The 18,498-nt window shown below is 47.4% G+C and overlaps 1 protein-coding gene across 6 annotated transcripts in view; it reads left to right on the top strand.

The window, feature by feature from the left end:
* The window catches only part of PIK3R5 (phosphoinositide-3-kinase regulatory subunit 5), an 88,366-nt gene that overhangs the window by 7,227 nt on the left and 62,641 nt on the right, over positions 1-18,498 (top strand). The window lies entirely within an intron of this gene.

Raw genomic sequence — 18,498 nt, 5'->3', positions numbered from 1 at the left:
AGAGAGAGAAAGAGAAAGAAAAGTTGTCTGTGGCCATACACATGAAAATAAACAGTCTACAGATCAGAGAGGCAGGCATGGCTGTTTCTTTGCCACAAAAGTCTGCAACCTCCCGAGTTCCCAGGCACTGGCATGAGCTTGGGGCTTTGTTTCTCTGATGTGGTCGTAGTTCTTTAGAACCAGTGCCTTGATGTAAAGGGCCATGTGTGAAGGATGTTTTCTTCAGTTCTTCTTTTCTAAGGATTTTTAAAAGCATGAATGGTTGTTACGTTTGTCCAATACTTTTTTAAAGCATCTACAAGGAAACGCTTATATTCTTTCACTTTGTGATAGATTTATGTGACACATTAGGTCATGAACTTCCACGTATTGAACCCTTTGCATTTCTGGAATAAACTCGATTGGGTCAAGGTACTTTATTCTTTCAGTACTGTGCTAGGTTTGATTTGCTGTGATTTTCTTTAGGAATTTTTTTTTTTTTTTTTTTTTTTGAGACAGTCTCACTCTGAAGTGCAGTGGTGCGAACCTCCACCTGCCAGGTTCAAACAATTCTCGTGCCTCAACCTCTGAGTAGCTGGGATTACAGGCATCCACTACCACACCGGCTAATTTTTGTATTTTTAGTAGAGACGGGGATTCACCATGTTGGTCAGGCTGCTCTTGAACTCCTGGCCTCAAGTGATCCACCCGCCTTGGCCTCCCAAACAAAGTGCTGGGATTATAGGAGTGGGCCACCGCATCCCGCCTTTCTTTAGGATTTTTGCATTAAATGAATTTGGCCTCCATTTTCCTTTTCTGTGCTGCTGTTGTCAGTTTTTGATATGCCGACTTTGCAAACGACTTTGGAAGCATGTTACCTTCTCCCGCGCCCAGTGACAGCTTATAGAGTGGGGAATGAGCTGCTCCTTGGAAGCTGAGAGAACGGCTCTGGTCTTGAGGTCTTCCACTGTGGGATTCTTGGCTTCCCACTCCCCAAACTTCCTTCTCTTCTCTCTTCCTCAATCCTCCCAGGTACACACCTGTAAACCTCAGTGCTCCCAGGCTCATGCCCAAGAGCCATCTTTGATTCTTGGCTTCTGATGTTCAGCCACTAGGTCCCATGGGTCCTTACTTTATATGCCTTTCAGCTTACAAAAATGCCTATTTCTACACGGAACTGGGCAGATCCACATTGAGTGCATTCCAGGTGCTGCATTTGGAGGATGCTGATCAGCCACTTCATACTCAGAGAAAGGTAACCAAGATGGCGATGACAGAATATGAAGTAATTAAGAAGTAGAGAGGTTTTTCTCCAAGAAAAGACAGAGGAGAAGTAGTATCTGTCTTCAGATGTTTGATGAGCAGTGTCCTTTGAAAAAGGTGAAGACGCCTCACCTGGGGGTCATTCTCCAGGATGGAAAAGGGATAATGGAAGAAAAATTGTCAGAAAATAGACTCTAGCTCACTAGAAGGAAGATCTTAGAGAAACTCAGAGCAGATCAACAATGGAATGGGAGGCTTTGTGGTGGTGAGTTTACCGTTGGGGAAAGTATGCAGGGAAAATACGTGTTATATATTATAGAAATGATAGCCGTGGGAAAGGAGACCAATATAGCTCATTTTTAAAGAGCCTGTAGTTCTCTAAATCATGGTGGCCATGTCTGACTGGTTGTGTAAACACTGGTTGTTCTGAGAACATAATTCGAGTTTAAGTAGTTCAGTGACCTTGAATAAATACGTCCCATAGCTGGGCAGTTTGCTCAGAAATCCCACAGCCCTGCTTCACAGCCCATTCCCCGGAGCAGAAGCACCTTGGCTGTTAGAAAACCATAGCCATTCATGGACACTGGGATCCTCGCCCACATCCTCTGCTGGGAGCATGGGTTTTTCTTGGAGTCTCTTGTTCTTGGCTCCTTCAGATACCTGGTAAAATAAACTAATTGAACCCAATTTCAAAATCGCCTTCCTCTGTGAGTGTCCCAGATAAGATCATGGGGCCAATGTATCTCACCTCCAGTTTGAGCTAGGAATTAATGTCCTCTTGTTCTTGGGGTTTTCAAGTCAACGTTTCATAGGTCTTTGCACCATGCATTCACTTCTGTACCATGTTGAGAGTTTCATTTTGAGAAAACAAAAAGCTCTGTGTTCTCTTTGGCCTGTTACTGTGCTTAAGAGAACACAGGGGGCTGTGATGTGATGTACGGGCTACAGGATGGGAATAGAAGGTCTAATCTCTAGTCCTGGTCCCTAATTACCTCCTCGTCTTGCTCAGTCTGTTTCCTCCTGGACCAGTTGGACTCTATGATTCTGACCTCCTGTGAGTTTTCAAAGCCTGCTCTCCAAGAGTTGTCTTGTGGGAGCTGCTCTCATGGGCTGAGCAGAGAGGGGACCTGCTCCTTCCCTCATGGTGCCACCTTACGACAGGACCCCCAGTGACTATGAGTCCCTCTTCAGACCCCAATGGCAGAAACCCACCCTCCAGCCCGTGATCCTGCTGGAAGGCTTCCTTTCAGGTCACTGGTGGTTCTGGAATGAAAAGTTCCAATAGTCTCTTCCCAAACTGCATCTTTTTTTTTTTTTTTTTTTTTGAGACGGAGTCTCGCTCTGTCGCCCAGGCTGGACTGCAGTGGCCGGATCTCAGCTCACTGCAAGCTCCGCCTCCCGGGTTCACGCCATTCTCCTGCCTCAGCCTCCCGAGAACCTGGGACTACAGGCACCCGCCACCTCGCCTGGCTAATTTTTTTGTATATTTAGTAGAGACAGGGTTTCACTGTGTTCGCCAAGATGGCCTCGATCTCTTGACCTCGTGATCCACCCGCCTTGGCCTCCCAAAGTGCTGGGATTATAGGCATGAGCCACTGGTCACTGGTGGTTCTGGAATGAAAAGTTCCAATAGTCTCTTCCCAAACTGCATCTTTTTTTTTTTTTTTTTTTTTTTTTGAGACGGAGTCTCGCTCTGTCGCCCAGGCTGGACTGCAGTGGCCGGATCTCAGCTCACTGCAAGCTCCGCCTCCCGGGTTCACGCCATTCTCCTGCCTCAGCCTCCCGAGAACCTGGGACTACAGGCACCCGCCACCTCGCCTGGCTAATTTTTTTGTATATTTAGTAGAGACAGGGTTTCACTGTGTTCGCCAAGATGGCCTCGATCTCTTGACCTCGTGATCCACCCGCCTTGGCCTCCCAAAGTGCTGGGATTATAGGCATGAGCCACCGCGCCCGGCCACATTTTTTTTTTTTTTTTTTTTGAGACAGGGTCTCACTCTGTCACCCAGGCTGGAGTGCAGTGGCACGATCACAGCTCACTGTAGCGTCAACCTCCCCAGGCTCAGATGATCCTCCTGCCTCAGCCACCTTAGTAGCTGGGACTACAGGTGCATGCCACCATGCCCAGCTAATTTTTTGTGTTTTTTGTAGAGACAGGGTCTCACTATTTTGCCAAGGCCGTTCTCAAAGTCCTGGGTTCAAGCAATCCACCTGCTTTGGCCTCCAAGTACATGCTGGTTATTTTCACTTGATGCCCTATTTCAACTTAAGCAATGTCCAGAGCCCAACTCTGCATCTACAAAGCAGGCTTCCTCTGCAGACTTCCCCATTTCTGTCTCTGATGAAACCAGACTCCCAGCCTTGAAGCCTTGGACTCATCTCTGAGTCCTCCCTCCATCTTCCTTGTTCCCCACTCACCAGCCACTTTTGATGGTGCTTCCTTTCTCCATGGTTCTTGTTTCTCTCACTTCCCCATTGCTCTCTCTGCTACCCAATTTGGCTTTCTTTACCATATGCCTCTGGTGGGCTTTTTGGACCACAGGCTCTTCCTCTCTTCACCAGGAGATTCTTCTTATGAAAACTTCTGTGTCACTGTGTTCAGATGCCTTTGCTGGCACCCCACTGCTTAGGGGGAGTCCAGAGTCCTTAGTCTTCTGTTCAAGTTTTGAAGTTGGTTCCCACTCCTTTCTCCACAAATCCTCACGCTCTCCTCCAGCCAGACTGCTTGACTCAGTTTTCCCAAGACCTAATGTGTGTTCTTGCCTCACTCATCCCCTTCCCAATGAGGGAAGCTTTCCAACCATTTTGTTCAGTGCTGACTCTCCAGTGCCTTGCAGGGACCAGCATTTGTCATTCAATCAGTGCTTGCTGAATGAGTGATTGCTCGGTTGAGCAGCCAGCATGGAAGAGGCCCGGGCCTCAGCTTTGGATGACTGATGATCAGGCAGGCTGGGCTGCTCCCCATCTGAGACCTCTGTGGGGTTCAGTCATCCTCCCCCCATGGACCCTTCAGGTATGTCACTGGCCTTCTGTGCACAACTGCAGGGGCTTCAGACACCTATGGCTTTGTGATCCACTGTGGGACAAAGCAGCTGTCCTCCTCTGGGCTGCTTCAGACCCCTGAGCCTCTGACAAACTCCAGGTGCAAACTCCAGGTGCTGAGAGCCCTCTGCTTGGGATTTTTTTTTTTTTTTTTTTTGAGATAGAGTTTTGCTCTTGTTGCCCAAGCTGGAGTGCAGTGATATGATCTCAGTTCACTGCAACCTCTGCCTCCTGGGTTCAAGCGATTCTCCTGCCTCAGTCTCCTGAGTAGCTGGAATTACAGGCACCCGCCACTACGGCAAGCTAATTTTTGTACTTTTGGTAGACGTGGGGGTTTTACCATGTTGGCCAGGCTGGTCTTGAACTCCTGACGTCGGGAGATCTGCCTGCCTCGGCCTCCCGAAGTGCTGGGATTAAAGGTGTGAGCCACTGCGCCTGGCAGGGAATTTTCTTACCACCCTCCCATTTAGTCAGATTTAAGATGAGCAGTTAGCTAAGTCTGAGAGCAGGGGAAGCCCTGGTAGGGGGAAGCCCTTCCCCCAACAAGCCACTCCCAGTCTGGTGACAGCTTCTGCACAAGAGCCTAGGGAAGTGTCTGTTTGCAACACGGTGTTTACAAGGCAGAGGGGCTTCCTGTCCCGCCCGTGCCAGGCTGTGGGGCAATCAGGGCAATCAGGAGCTATGTTTTCAGAGGGAGTAAGGCAAAGAAACTGTTGAGGGATTTCTGGGGATTCTTTGAACATCACCAGGGGTTGCCTGGCCTACTTGACCCTGGAGGACAAGGAAGATGTAAAACTCAGGTTTAAAAATTGGGAGCAAATTAAAGTATTGCTAACAATGATTAATTTGCTTGTGGTCCTTTGCAGCTTGCAAAAATACGAAGCATTTTTCACAAAAGTGGCCCTCCCTCTGAGTCTAATGTGGAAATCTTTAGAGCAAAAACCTTCCTTCCCTCACTCCCAAGCAGGGAGCATGGGTCGAGTAAGCAAGGACAGAGTTCTTTCTTTCTTTTTTCCTTCCTTCCTTCCTTCCTTCCTTCCTTCCTTCCTTCCTTCCTTCCTTCCTTCCTTCCTTCCTTCCTTTCTCTTTATTTCTTTCTTTTTTTTTTTCTTTTGCAGAGGAAAGAGTGCTTTCTGGGGGAAGGGGAGAGCAGTGGAAATGACTCCCCAGGAGAGATAACTCCCCCATTCCAATTCAGAGCTCATGCATGATGGAGAATGACACTCTCTCTGTGCATATCTGAGAAATGGGCTGAGGAGGCTGATACTGGCCCCTCCGCCTCCTCCAAGGACTGTGGCAGCCCTAGGGCACACACCTGCCAACCTGGAACCACTGCTATGGCACCCACAGAAACACGAGCTTGTGTCCAGAGCCCTTGTTGTGTCTTGGGCCTCAGTAAAAGTATCTGGAAAGGTCTTGAAAGGTGGGTTGGGCTTTCTTGGCCCTGGGGACAGGAATATAGTCCACTTCCCCTCTTCAGTGGGTGGGTAACCCAAGCGTGGGTGATCAGAAGATGGGGCTCGCTCTTCCCAACTGACTTCTGAAGACCTGAGGTTGTTTTTAGTGGTGAATCCTTTCTCTGAACCCATTTGATGCCAAGTGTGAGCTGCCCAGCTGTAGGGCCAAGGTGCAAAGGCTCCTGTGAGATCAACACATTAGCCTGTGGGTCAGGGTGCTATGATAGTTGTTGTTGTGAGGGGATTTGCTTTACTGTGCAAAACAGAGAAAAATAAGGGTGTGGCCCTTTAAAGAACTTGCTAATAAAAACCTCCCACTTGAGAGAGGCAGAGGTTGGCCTGAAGGGTGGGGTTGAGGAGGGAGATGATGGGTGGAGTTGAACAAGGACTAGCCTTGTGTAAGCATCAAGAAAACACATTTCTGAACTAGTGAGGCGAAGTAGCTCAGGTCCAAGGCATGTGAGATATTTGGGAGTTGGTTCAGAAGGTTGTTCTAGATGGTACTTGAGTTGCCTAGCAGAACAGATGATGGGGACTTGTGGAAGTTGATGGAAGCAAGCCCTCAATGCTGGACCATGTAATGGGTGCAATGAATAAACAGGAGGCGTCCAACTTCCCATTCCCTCATTCTCCCAGCTGTGGCCCAAGGCACTGTGCCATCACAGTCCAACGCTCTCCTCTGAGATGGATGTAGCTGGTCAAGAATGCTCCTTCTTGGACCATGGCTCAACTCTGCTAGGTTCCCTTCAAGGCTCCTGTCCAGGGGCTGTTGAAGGGATGGGGTTGCAGCCATGGTCAGCATATGATAATGGCCACAGTTGCACCTTGGGTCCAGAGCTCAGTGGCCTCAGAGGGTCCCATCTCCCCTCCTCCCCCTACCTTTCCTTCCTGCATTTTCAAAGCTGGGGGTTTACTTCTCATTGGCTGTGTTACTCCTAAGATCTGCTCAGTAGATGGAGGTGAAAATGGTATTTTTCACTAAAATATCTGACCTTGTTTAAGGAGAAAAAATTTTGTAATGCCCATAACTTATTCTCATAGTACTTTATCGACCAGTAAGAGATTACCCCTAATTCATTTATAAAAACATTACTCTCTCATCTTGAGTTGCTTCAATACTAACTGGCCAGCCCAGTTTGCTCCAACGAGTGTCTGGTCTTTAAATAGCTCAATCCCTGCTGGTCACCCTAGAGTAGGACATGCAGTGGTGGGAACTCCATGAAGAAAACGTATGCTCCAGAAGTCATCTCTGGAGGATGACTTCACCTTTTATGAGGTGTCTCTATCAAAATTTTGGGAATACCATGTGGTCTTTAAGTCAGACCATAAACCACACTCTACAAATTCAGGAGAAACTCACCAGGTGTAACTAAATGACCCAGTAACAGAAAAACAAAAACATAATTTCTCTTTTTAGATAACTCAGCATTCACTGAAATAATAGTTGGTCTACTGGTTTCTCTGTTGGATTGGAGAGACCCAAAATAATAGTGGCTTAAACAAGATAGAGGTTTATTTCTGTCTCATGTAGCAAGCTGGGCATAAGTGATCCAGACTTCACATGACAGTTTTATAGGTTGGGAACTAAGGTTCGTTTTGTGTTGTTGCTCTGCCTTCTTCAACATGTAGCTCTCATGGTCCATTATGGCTGCTCTAGCAATTGCCATCACATCTGCATTCCAGCTAGCAAGAGGGGGGTAAAGGGGAAGGGAAGGGCATGCCTCTTCCTTCTAAAAGCATGATTTAGAAATTGCACTTACCAATGTCTATTCATATTCCAGTAGCCAGAATGTAGTCATATGGTCATACTTAGTTACAAGAGTCTGGGAAATGTGATCTAAAATTTCTAAAAGTTATATTCCTATAGAAGGAAGGAGAATACATATGGAAGAACAATTATGAGTATCATCCACACCTGAACTTTGTGAATCTTCATTGTTATATGGATGTTCTTTATCCTTTCTGTTGTGGAGTAAGCATGACTTCTAAGCCCTACTGAAAACTGTTGATAAAAAACAGCATGCTACACCAAAAGGTGGAATTAACCCAAATGTCCATTGATGGATACATGGATAAACAAAATGTGTATATACATTCAATTGAATATTATTGATCCTTAAAAAGGAATGAGGTTCAAACACATGCTACAATATGCGTGAACCTTGAAGACATTGTGCTAAGTGAAGTAAGCCAGACACAAAAGGACAAATACTGTATGATTCCACCTATATGAGGTAGCTAGAGTAGTTAAACTCATAGAAACGGAAAGTAGATTAGAGGTTACCAGAGGCTGGGGGGAGAAGTTGTAGAGAGTTAGTGTTTATTGGGTATGGAGTTTCAGTTTGGGAAGATGAAAAAGTTCTGTGAATGGATGGTGGGGATGGTTGCACAACAGTGTGAATGTACTTGTCACTGAACTGTACACTTAAAACTGTACACACAAAACTACACACACAACCTGCAGAATGGGAGAAAATATTTGCAGACTATGCATCTGTCAAAGGTCTAATATCCAGTCTATAAGGAACTTAAACAAATCAACAAGCCAAAACCAAATAACCCCATTTAAAAACAGGCAAAGGACATAAACAGACATTTCTCAAAAGAAGAGGTACAAACAGTCAACACACATATGAAAAATAATGCTCATCATCACTAATTATGAGGGAAATGCAAATCAAAACCTCAACAAGATACCATCTTGCACCAGTGAGAATGCCATTATTAAAAAGCCAAAAAACAACAGATGCTGGCAAGGCTGTGGAGAAAAGGGAACTCTTACACATTGTTGGTGGGAACGTAAATTAGTTCAACCACTGTAGAAAGCAGTTCGGAGATTTCTCAAAGAACTTAAAACAGAGCTATCATTTGACCCAGCGATCGGATTACTGGGTATATTCCCAAAGGAAAATAGCTCATTATACCAACAAGACACATGTACTCACATATGTTCATCACCCCACTATTCACAATAGCAAAGACATGGAATCAACCTAGATGCCCACTGATGGTAGATGGGATAAAGAAAATGTGCTACATATAAGCCATGGAATACTATGCAGCCATAACAAAGAATAAAATCATGTCCTTTGCAGCAACATGGATAGAGCTGGAGGCCATAATCCTAAGCAAATTAATATAGGAATGGAAAACCGAATACCACATGTTCTCACTTTTAATTAGGGGCTAAACACTTGAGCACACATAAACATAAACATGGGAGCAATAGACATTGTGGACTATCAGAGTGAGGAGGGAGGGAAGGGTGAGGATTGAAAAACCTTCTATTGAGTACTGTGCTCAGTACCTGGATGCAATATAACCGTATAACAAACCTGCACCTGTATCTAACATAAAAGTTGGAATTTAAAAAATACTTACAATGTTAAATTTTATGTTGCATATATTTTACCACAATCGTGCTATGAAGGACCAAAGGCAGGGTTCTCTGACATTTTAGGAGCGATGTCCCTACAGATGAAGCTACTCAACACCCTTTGGGTGAGGTAATTAAGCCAGTAATGAATCCATCTGTCTGTGTTATCATTCATGATCATCATCATGAGACTATATAGCAAGACTCGCTAAAATTCAGATATGCTATTTTTGTGGCTGTTCTTGTATTACCTCTTTAGTCAGTGAATCCATTGATCCCTATGGGCTCCTGGTGGTTCCTGGATCCTTCCCTTGGCATTCACAGACTGTCTCTTAATAATGTATAGAGAATGTTGCCAGGGGACTGGTGGACTCAGACATGTACTTTTAAGAATTGCACTTAAAAGTTTTTTTTTAAATTTTTTTATTTCCATAGATTTTTGGGGAACAGATGGTATTTGGTGACATGAGTAAGTTCTTTAGTGATGATTTGTGAGGTTTTGGTGAACCCATCACCCAGCAGTGTACATTGTACCCAATGTGTAGCCTTTTATCCCTCACCCGCTTCCCGCCTTTCCCCTGCCAAGTCCTGGAAGTCTTGTATCATTCTTATGCTTTTGCATCCTTATAGCTTAGCTCCCACTTATAAGTGAGAATATATGACGTTTGGTTTTCCATTCCTGAGTTACTTCACTTAGAATAATAGTCTCCAATCCCTTCCAGGTTGCTGCAAATGCCATTAGAGAATTCCCCCTTTTTTTCTGTTCCCCAAGATGAGAACAACATTTTCTAGTCTGTCTTGGTCTTTCTCTGTCTGTATCTGTCTCTTATACATCTTTCATTTTCTCTGATTCTTCAAAGATAATCGGTAGCAGCTCCCTTTCACAACCTCAAGTTTCTGTATGACTCTGAGATGCCTTTATTCTCTTCTGCAATCCTAAACTCATTTTCAGCAGCAAGCCTCCCTTTTTGGCATCAGATGTTTCAATATCAGACCCTTTCGCCGCAGTCTACCTTTCACCCTGTGGCTGGTGCAACCTTCCAAATCCCAAAGCTGATGTGTCATTCACCAGCTCGAAATTTAGCAGTGGCTCCACATGGCGCTTGAGTAAACCCTTAAGCACGTAACTTGGCAGATAAGGCTGTTCACAGTCTACCATGCCAGCCCAAGCAGCATCATCTCCCAGCATGCCCCATGTCATGCTTACCCTTCAGTAGGGTTGAACAGCCAGCAGTTCCCTAAAGGAACCGTGCTGTCTCCTGCCTCTTGCCTCGGTTTATTTTCCTACCACCACGCCTGAATCTCGGCCAAGGCAGCTCCTCCTTCCTGAAATGTTATCTCAGGAGTCACCTTGTTGGAGAAGCTTTGCTAATTGACATTCTCCCTCCTCCAAGTTCCTATGACACCTGTCCCATATTAGCCTCCACTGGGACACCTAATCCGCTGGGTAATTTCTAGTTTGAGGGTTATGTTGGATGGTGCTGCTCTGGACTTCCTATTGCATGCCCACTTGGTATGTAGCTAGAAGGCATATACCTGGGGCCTAGAGCATGCTGAAGCTGAGCTTTTGTAGGGTCTGCTAGAGGATCTTCCATTGGGTATGTTGTCGTACCAACGTACATTCCCCGCAGCAACCATGAGGGTTTGCGTGGCTTGACATCCTCACAACAGTGTTTTTCACCTTTTTCATTTTGGCCCTTCTGCTGGGTGTGTAGTGGTATTGCCTTGTGGTGGGAATGTGCGCTTCCCTTCTGACTAAAGATGCGGAGCACCTTTCCACGTGTTTAGTGGCCATTTGGACACCCTCTTCTGTGAAGCGTCTATTCAAGCCTTTTGTCCAGCTTTCCATCGGGTTGTCTTTTTCATATTTTTCTGTTGCTCCTGCCACATTGTGTAGTGACCTCTCCATCCTCTTCCTGACCTCGAGCTCTGTGAGATTTCTGGACCCCCAGTGCCTAGTGAAGTCCCTCAAATAGTAGACCCTCAATACGTATTTTCTGCTGACTAAATAAAACATCTGTGATTCACGCTTTTCAGTAGGTTAACCATTCTCCTTACAACGGTAAAGCTTATCATGGTAAAGCTTTAGCTCCTACTTATAAGTGGAGGGAAAGATGAAAGTAGCATAGGAGTGCATTTCGGCTTTCTCTCATGCATCAGTCACTGTCTTGAGTTATTGGCCTGATTTCTCCTGGTTTGGGCTCTGAAAATAGCTTTACGGGTCCTTTTTGATGAATGCTGCATTTTTATTTTTATTTTTATTTTTTTTAAACGGAGTCTCGCTCTGTTGCCCAGGCTGGAGTGCGGTGGCCTGATCTCGGCTCACTGAAAGCTCTGCCTCCCGGGTTCATGCCATTCTCCTGCCTCAGCCTCCCAAGTAGCTGGGACTACAGGCACCCACCACCACACCCGGCTAATTTTTTGTATTTTTAGTAGAGATGGGGTTTTACCGTGTTAGCCAGGATGGTCTTGATCTCCTGACCTTGTGATCCACCCACCTCGGCCTCCCACAGTGTGGGATTACAGGCGTGAGCCACCGCGCCCGACTGCTGCATTTTTCTTAAGGCTTGCTTTCATGAGATGCTCACTCTCTCTCTTTTGTATCATCTTACGTGGGGACCTCGATTCCATCTTGACGTATGCCCCAGGAAGTCACGCTGGCTCCTTCACATTTCCCCCCTTTTCTCCCTTATGACACTCTCTCACTTGCCTTCAGAGCTTGATTTTCCATTTTGTTTCCCTGTTAAGCCACCCTCTCTGACTTCCAGCCTCTTGTTGTTGTTGTTGTTTTACTAGACTAGATATGCACGGAAACAATTCCCAGCCCCTTGAATAGCTGCTTTCATAAAGTCTATGACTCACGTCTGAAGATGTCTAGCATTTTCTTCCATGATTACTACAAACCCCGAAGTCATGGGTCCTTTTTGCCCCACTTTTCTCTCACTTCTATTTTACAAAGCTTTCATTGTTCTTGGTGAGAATTAAAGGCAGAAGATAGGATAGTCATCTTCCTTATCACTAACTGCACCTTCCAACAGATGAGATGACCAAGGGAGCAGGGATTCATTTAGGAACCTGGCTTTAACCTAATGAGCCACCCAGCTGCTGTCCAGGCAAAGATCCTGCCAGCCAGGTTGAGAACCCAACCTTGGCTCTGGGTTCATTGTTGGATGCACGCGAGAAAAGCCACATCCGTATCTCAGTCAGGCGGGGTGTGTGATCCCATGTGCTTCTCACTCATCTTCCTTCAGACCTCTTCATCATTCATTCATTCATTCGTTCAGCAAATATGTGCCAGGCACTCAGTTGGGTCCTCATGGAGCTCACATTCTAATGGGTCTGGGAGTTAGAGAAAGGTAATGAGAGCAGTACAAAAGCAAACTGTAATCGTGTGTCCGTTGCTGAGAGAGATGCGGGAAGAAGTAAGGCAGGAGGCAGCAGAGATGGGGCTTGTCAGGAGTCCTCCTTGAAAACAGAAGATGGGAGAGAAGTGAAGGAGTGAGCCAGGAAGACACATAGGAGAAGAGCACTCAGGCAGAGAGAATGGCAGGCGCGAAGATCCCGAGGCAGAAGAGTCAGGAGTGGGCTGTTGTGCTGCTGTGGTCATTCGAGTCCTCAGAACGTGGCGGGGCACATGCTGGCATGTGAGCAGCTCAGCATTTGAAATGAAGGACAGCATGTTAGCCATCTTTGCAGCTACCACGGCATGCAGCAAAGCATCTTATGGTCATATTCACTTGGTAAGAAAGGTTTCTATTTGAGTAAACACACTTAGGTTGCACAGCCTCTGAGGGCTCTTCTGCCTCTGAATTGCTGTGATTATCTTAGATGCCTTGTGGATGGTGCCATCTCCTAGTAGTTTTCTTAGAAGCCTGGCAGACGGCGCTGTCTCCTAGTAGTTTCTTTAGGTGCCTGGCGGATGGCACCGTCTCTTCATAGTTTTCTTAGGTGCCTGGTGGATGGCACCGTAGTAATTTTCTTTCTAGTAGTTTCCTTTCTAGGTTTTCCATCTGCACTTTTTGAACACATGGTCTAGTGGCTTCTGGGCATGTGGCCTGATCTCAGTAAAGGGCTGGCACTCACACCAGTGGACCTGGTCTCAGTAAGGGGTTGGCACTCACACCAGATGTGCATGTTCCAGATACTATTGCTGTGTAAGTACCTACCTACCCCAAAACGCAGCAGTGTAAGATTGCAACCGTTTTATTATGCCCATGTATTCTGTGGGCCAGAAATTTGGGCTGGGCACAATAGGGATGACTTGTCTGTGTTTAGGGTTGTCTGGGGTCTCAGCTGGGAAAACCAAACAGCTGGTAACTGAAACTGTAAATGAGAATGCCTACAAGGGGCCTCTCCATGTCGTTTGGGCTTCCTTACATCATGGCAACCTCCAGATGGAGAGTCTAATTTCTCACTCGATGGCTCAGAGCTCCAAGTTCAAACCTTCTAGCAAACAAGACAGTAGCTGCATTGTCTTTAGTGACCTAGCCTTGGAAGCCACACAACATCACTTCCACTGTAATCTATTGATTGTGGCAGTCACAAGCCCACCCACGTTTAAGGGGATGGGAATAGATTCCGCCTCTTGATGGAGAAGTGGCAAGGCTGCGATGTAAAGGAGATGTGGGATGGGAGCTATTGTTGGGATCGTCTTCAGGACATAAAATCTTATAAGTACTTTCTATTTTTCTGGGGAGGAGTTCTCATTTTCTGTTGTTTCTGGACTACAGTGGATTTGAGATGTCTGCTTTGCCTCCTGTCTAGCAGAAACTCCCAGTGCCAGGTGGTTGCTGTGATGCCCAGCCTTCCTCTTCTCACTGCTGCTAGCAGTCCTGTCCCAGGCTCTCTCTGGGTCACCAGTGAAACCTCTCTTATGAAGAAGGAGTAGCCAAGGGGCCGCCAGGTGGAGGGAATACAGCGCTGGGACCAGTTTCTCATCCCCTGAAGGGTGTGAGAGTATGTGTGGCTGGGGTGGGAGGCAGACCTACTGATTGTTAGGGAAGAATCTCTTGGAGCTAGTGTCAATCAAATGCCCCATCCCAGTGGCTGGTTTCCTGGCACAACTCCTGGGCCTTAGCTGTGCCTCTTGAGTGCGTAGGAAGCCAGGGCCTGCCAGGGAGTGAGTGTTCTTGCAGCTGGGGAAGACTCAGATCCTTGCTTTGAAGCAGGGTGAGGGGCCGAGCTAGGGTTTGGCTAGAAGCCTGCCACAGCTGAAACAGTGAGAAAGCTTTGCCAGCTTGCTGGGCTGCTCCACAGCAGGGCTTCCTGGACCCCCAGGCAACAGCATCTTCCTGGAGAGGAAGAGCCTCTTCCACACCCTGACCTTCTCAAGCGTATTCATTTGCTCTGGCCTTGCTGGACATTCATCTGCTAACCTCAGCAGGAAATTGCAGAACTAACACATTAGGGCGTACGTGTAGGCCGTTTTTCCCCAGTCACAAGTCTTGGTGCCTAGGTGTAGGTCCCTGTGTGCCACTATCACAAAGCTCCTGGCCCAGGATGGCTAGATATAGGAGGATCCCAAGAATTTCACTTGAGAAGGCTGAGGAACTCTCCAGCTTCCTGTCCTGGTATTTCTCTTAGGATCACCCGTGTTCCTGCCCTAACCAGGTGCTTTTGAAGCCTGAAGACAGGTCTGGAGAGTAAGGATGGATATAGGAGTGGTCCCAAGTTCCCGTTTCACCAGAGAATATGTTCCCACTCTTCATTCCTCAAGGAAGGAAAAACGCAACCTCCTCATTCCAGAATAAAATCATGGAATGCTAGTGCCTGAAGGAACTTTATACATAAATTAATTCATCTTGCCTCCTTTGCAGAGGATGTGCCTCTGATGATGGGCACACAACAGATGCTCAGTGAGTGTGTTCACTGTTTGAGAAATCACCGCAATGCATCATTCTGCATGAAGACACATGCACGCATATGTTCATTGCAGCACTGTTCACTGTTTGAGAAATCATCACAATGCATCATTCTGCATGAAGACACATGCACGCATATGTTCATTGCAGCACTATTCACAATAGCAAAGACATGGAATCAACCTAAATGCCCCTCAACAGTTGACTGGATAAAGGAAATGTGGTACATATACACCATGGAATACTATGTAGCCATGAAAAAGAACAAGATCATGTCTTTTGCAGCAATGGGGATGGAGCTATTATTCTCAGCATAATAGATAATGTAACAGAATAACAGGATGGCTGTTTTTCTCAGCAAACTAATGTAGGAACAGAAAACAAAATACATGCTCTCACTCGTAAGTGGGAGCTAAATGATGAGCGCTCATGGACACGAAGAGGGGAACAACAGGCACTGGGGCTTACTTGAGAGTGGAGGGTGAGAAGAGGGAGAGGATCAGAAAAAAATAACTATTTGGGCACTAAGCTTAGTACCTGGGTGACGAAGTAATGTGTCCAACAAACCCCTATGACATAAGTTTATCATAACAAAACTGCACATGTACCCCCGCACCTAAAATAAAAGTTAAAAAAAAAAAAAGGGTGTATTCCCTAGGGTGCGGCAGACAATATTTCAGAATTATTGTTGATTTGCTAGGTGTGATCAGGTTGGAAGGTTGGAGAATGTCTCTTTTCTTTTTTTTTTTATTTTTCTTTTTTTAGACGGAGTGTTGCTCTGTCTCCCAGGCTGGAGTGCAGGGGCGCAATCTCGTCTCACTGCAACCTCTCCCTCCTGGGTTCCAGCGATTCTCCTGCCTCAGCCTTCTGAGCAGCTGGGACTACAGGCATGTGCCACCAAGCCCGGCTAATTTTTGTATTTTTTAGTAGAGACGGGGTTTCACCATATTGGCCAGGCTGGTCTCGAACTCCTGACCTGGTGATCCGTCCGCCTTGGCCTCCCAAAGCGCTGGGATTACAGGTGTGAGCCGCCGCACCTGGCTGAGAATATCTCTTTTCTTAAGAGATTGTGCTCAAGTATTAGATTGAACCTCATGAAATTGCTAATATCCTCTCATGTTTAATATGATTCAGTCAAGGCCAGGCATGGTGACTCACACCTATAATCCCAGCACTTTGGAAGGCCAAGGCAGGAGTATTGCTTGAGGCCAGGAGTTCGACACCAGCCTGGGCAATGTATTGAGACTCCATCTCTAAAAAAAAAAAAAAAAAAAAATTAAATTAAAAATTAGCCAGGCTTTTTAGTGCACACCTGTAGCCCCAGCTACTCGGGAGGCTGAGGTGGAGGATCATTTGAACCTGGGAGTTCAAGGTTGCAGTGAGCTGTGATTGTGTCACTGCACTCCAGTCTGGGCAACAGAGCGAGACCCTGTCTCCTAACGGGGGAAAAAAAAAAAAAGAAAAAGTTTCAATCTGATGTTTAGGAGTGATGTGCCATGATGTCCACAGCCTGCAACTCACTTTCAAATGTTTGAGCAAAGCGCACGCGTGTGTGTGTGTGTGTGTGTGTGTGTGTGTGTGTGTGTGTGTATGACGTGATCTGCTCTGACCAGCTGGGGCAGCAGCCAAATAAGAATAAGGCTGACAGGAGATGAAGGCTGCGGAGCTTCCCTCTGTCTTCCTTCCTCCCACCCAAGACACCCCACCCCCTCCCGCAGACTGTCTTTTGGCTCTGTGCCTGTCGGGGTGCTGGTGGGGCTGAGCAGGGCCCCTGCAGATGGGGGTTTGTGATGTGGGTGAGGTGGCAGGAATGGTTGAGGCAGGAGTGGAGGCAGGAGCTGCGAGGAGGCTCCGACTATGGGTGGAACAGAGAAGAGGCCGCAGGGTGGGGGCGGGGGCAGGGAGGGGCTCTCCAGGGGCAGCTGTGTATTTCTGGATGGCGTCGGGCGGGCAGAGGCCAGGTGTGGCTTCCTGGGAGGCGGCCGAGATGAGAAGGGGCACAGATTCCAGCCCCAGCTCAAGGGTCTGCTCATTCCTCCAGGGGCTTTTGAAAGACCCCAGGACACTGTGAGACCCTCTGCGATGAAAGGGAGAGAAGCTGGAGATGGGATGGGAGATGAAGGCCCCGTTGTGAGGAGCTGGCGGGGTGACCTCGCCTCTACCTGGGCTATCAGCTCCCTGTCTCCAAGGCAACCCTGCCCCCCGAGCCTCCCTGAAGCCCCCACGCCCGCCTAACGGGAAATTCTCAGATAATTCAGATGGTCATGGGAAAGCCCATACACGTAAATCCTCCTGAAGGGTCATCTGAGTAAATAGGGGGATCTTTCTGTTTACCACTGTCTTACTGCCTGCATCTCGATGCCTGCCTTAGTGCAGCAGGCGGGATCGAGGGAGACCACAGGATGAACTGGCTGACAGGTGGTAACAGGTTGATATCCACAGGCCGCAGGCAGCAGGGACCACCACGGCAGGTGGTTCCCTAGAGGGCTCCTGGGATCCTTGCGCTGCAGACCCTGCCGCCTGCCCTGCCACATCCTGTGCCCCGTCGCCGCGTGGGCCGCTCTCGAAGCACAGGCCAGATGTGCAAATTCTGCGGCTGTGCCTGGGGGCAAGCGCAGCACAGCTTGCTTTTCTTGGAAATCACTGGTGATTTGTTAGAAAAACAGGAAACATTGGGGCTGCTGGTGTACATTTTGACTTTTTTGTTTTTGTTTTTGAACTCCTTTCATCTGTCTCCGTATCAGGGTGTTTTAAGGGTATTTCTGCTCAACTCAGCCCTTCAAGCCATCTCTGGTCACTCTTCCCTCTCTGTGCATCCGCTTTTTCTCTTTCCCCTTCTTGTCTTCTGCTACCTTTGTCCCCTAACCCCAATCACTGCGTGGGGAGGGGGCCAGATCCAGGGAACCATGGAAACGTGCTGGTGAGTCACCTTGGCCACGTGCTGCTGTGGAGCCTGGCCTCCCTGCACCTGCCTCCCCACTCTTTGCCTCCCCACCAACCCTGCATTTATCCCCCTACACTCCTCAGTCATGGTGGTTAGACAGGAAGCAAAGTGGTCTGCACAGTGGGAACTGCTGCAGCTGGGACAGCTGGAGTGGCTGCCACTGTCCTGCTGCTGACACTCAGGGATGATGTGGCTGTGATCAGAAGTTGTTCTTCCCTGCTGGGTCACAGTGGAGCTGGAGAGGCCCTCATTGCTGTACCCACTGGAACACTGAGGCTGAGAGGAGCAGGGATGCCTTCAATAAAGAAGAGGAAGGAGTGAGGAGGTCTGGGTCCACGCTCTGGCTGTGTCCCAACCCAGCTCCTCCCTGGCTATGTCTCAAAAACACAGCAGGGGCCGGGCACAGTGGCTCACGCCTGTAATCCCAGCACTTTGGGAGCTCAAGGCAGGCAGATCACCTGAGGTTAAAAGAGTTTGAGACCAGCCTGGCCAACACGGCAAAACCCCGTCTCTACTAAAAATACAAAAATTAGCCGGGTGTGGTGGCTCATGCCTGTAATCCCAGCTACTCGGGAG

This window comes from Macaca mulatta, chromosome 16, assembly GCF_049350105.2.
Source record: "Macaca mulatta isolate MMU2019108-1 chromosome 16, T2T-MMU8v2.0, whole genome shotgun sequence".
In the NCBI taxonomy this organism is placed as follows: domain Eukaryota; kingdom Metazoa; phylum Chordata; class Mammalia; order Primates; family Cercopithecidae; genus Macaca; species Macaca mulatta.
This window is presented reverse-complemented; position numbering and strand designations above follow the sequence as displayed.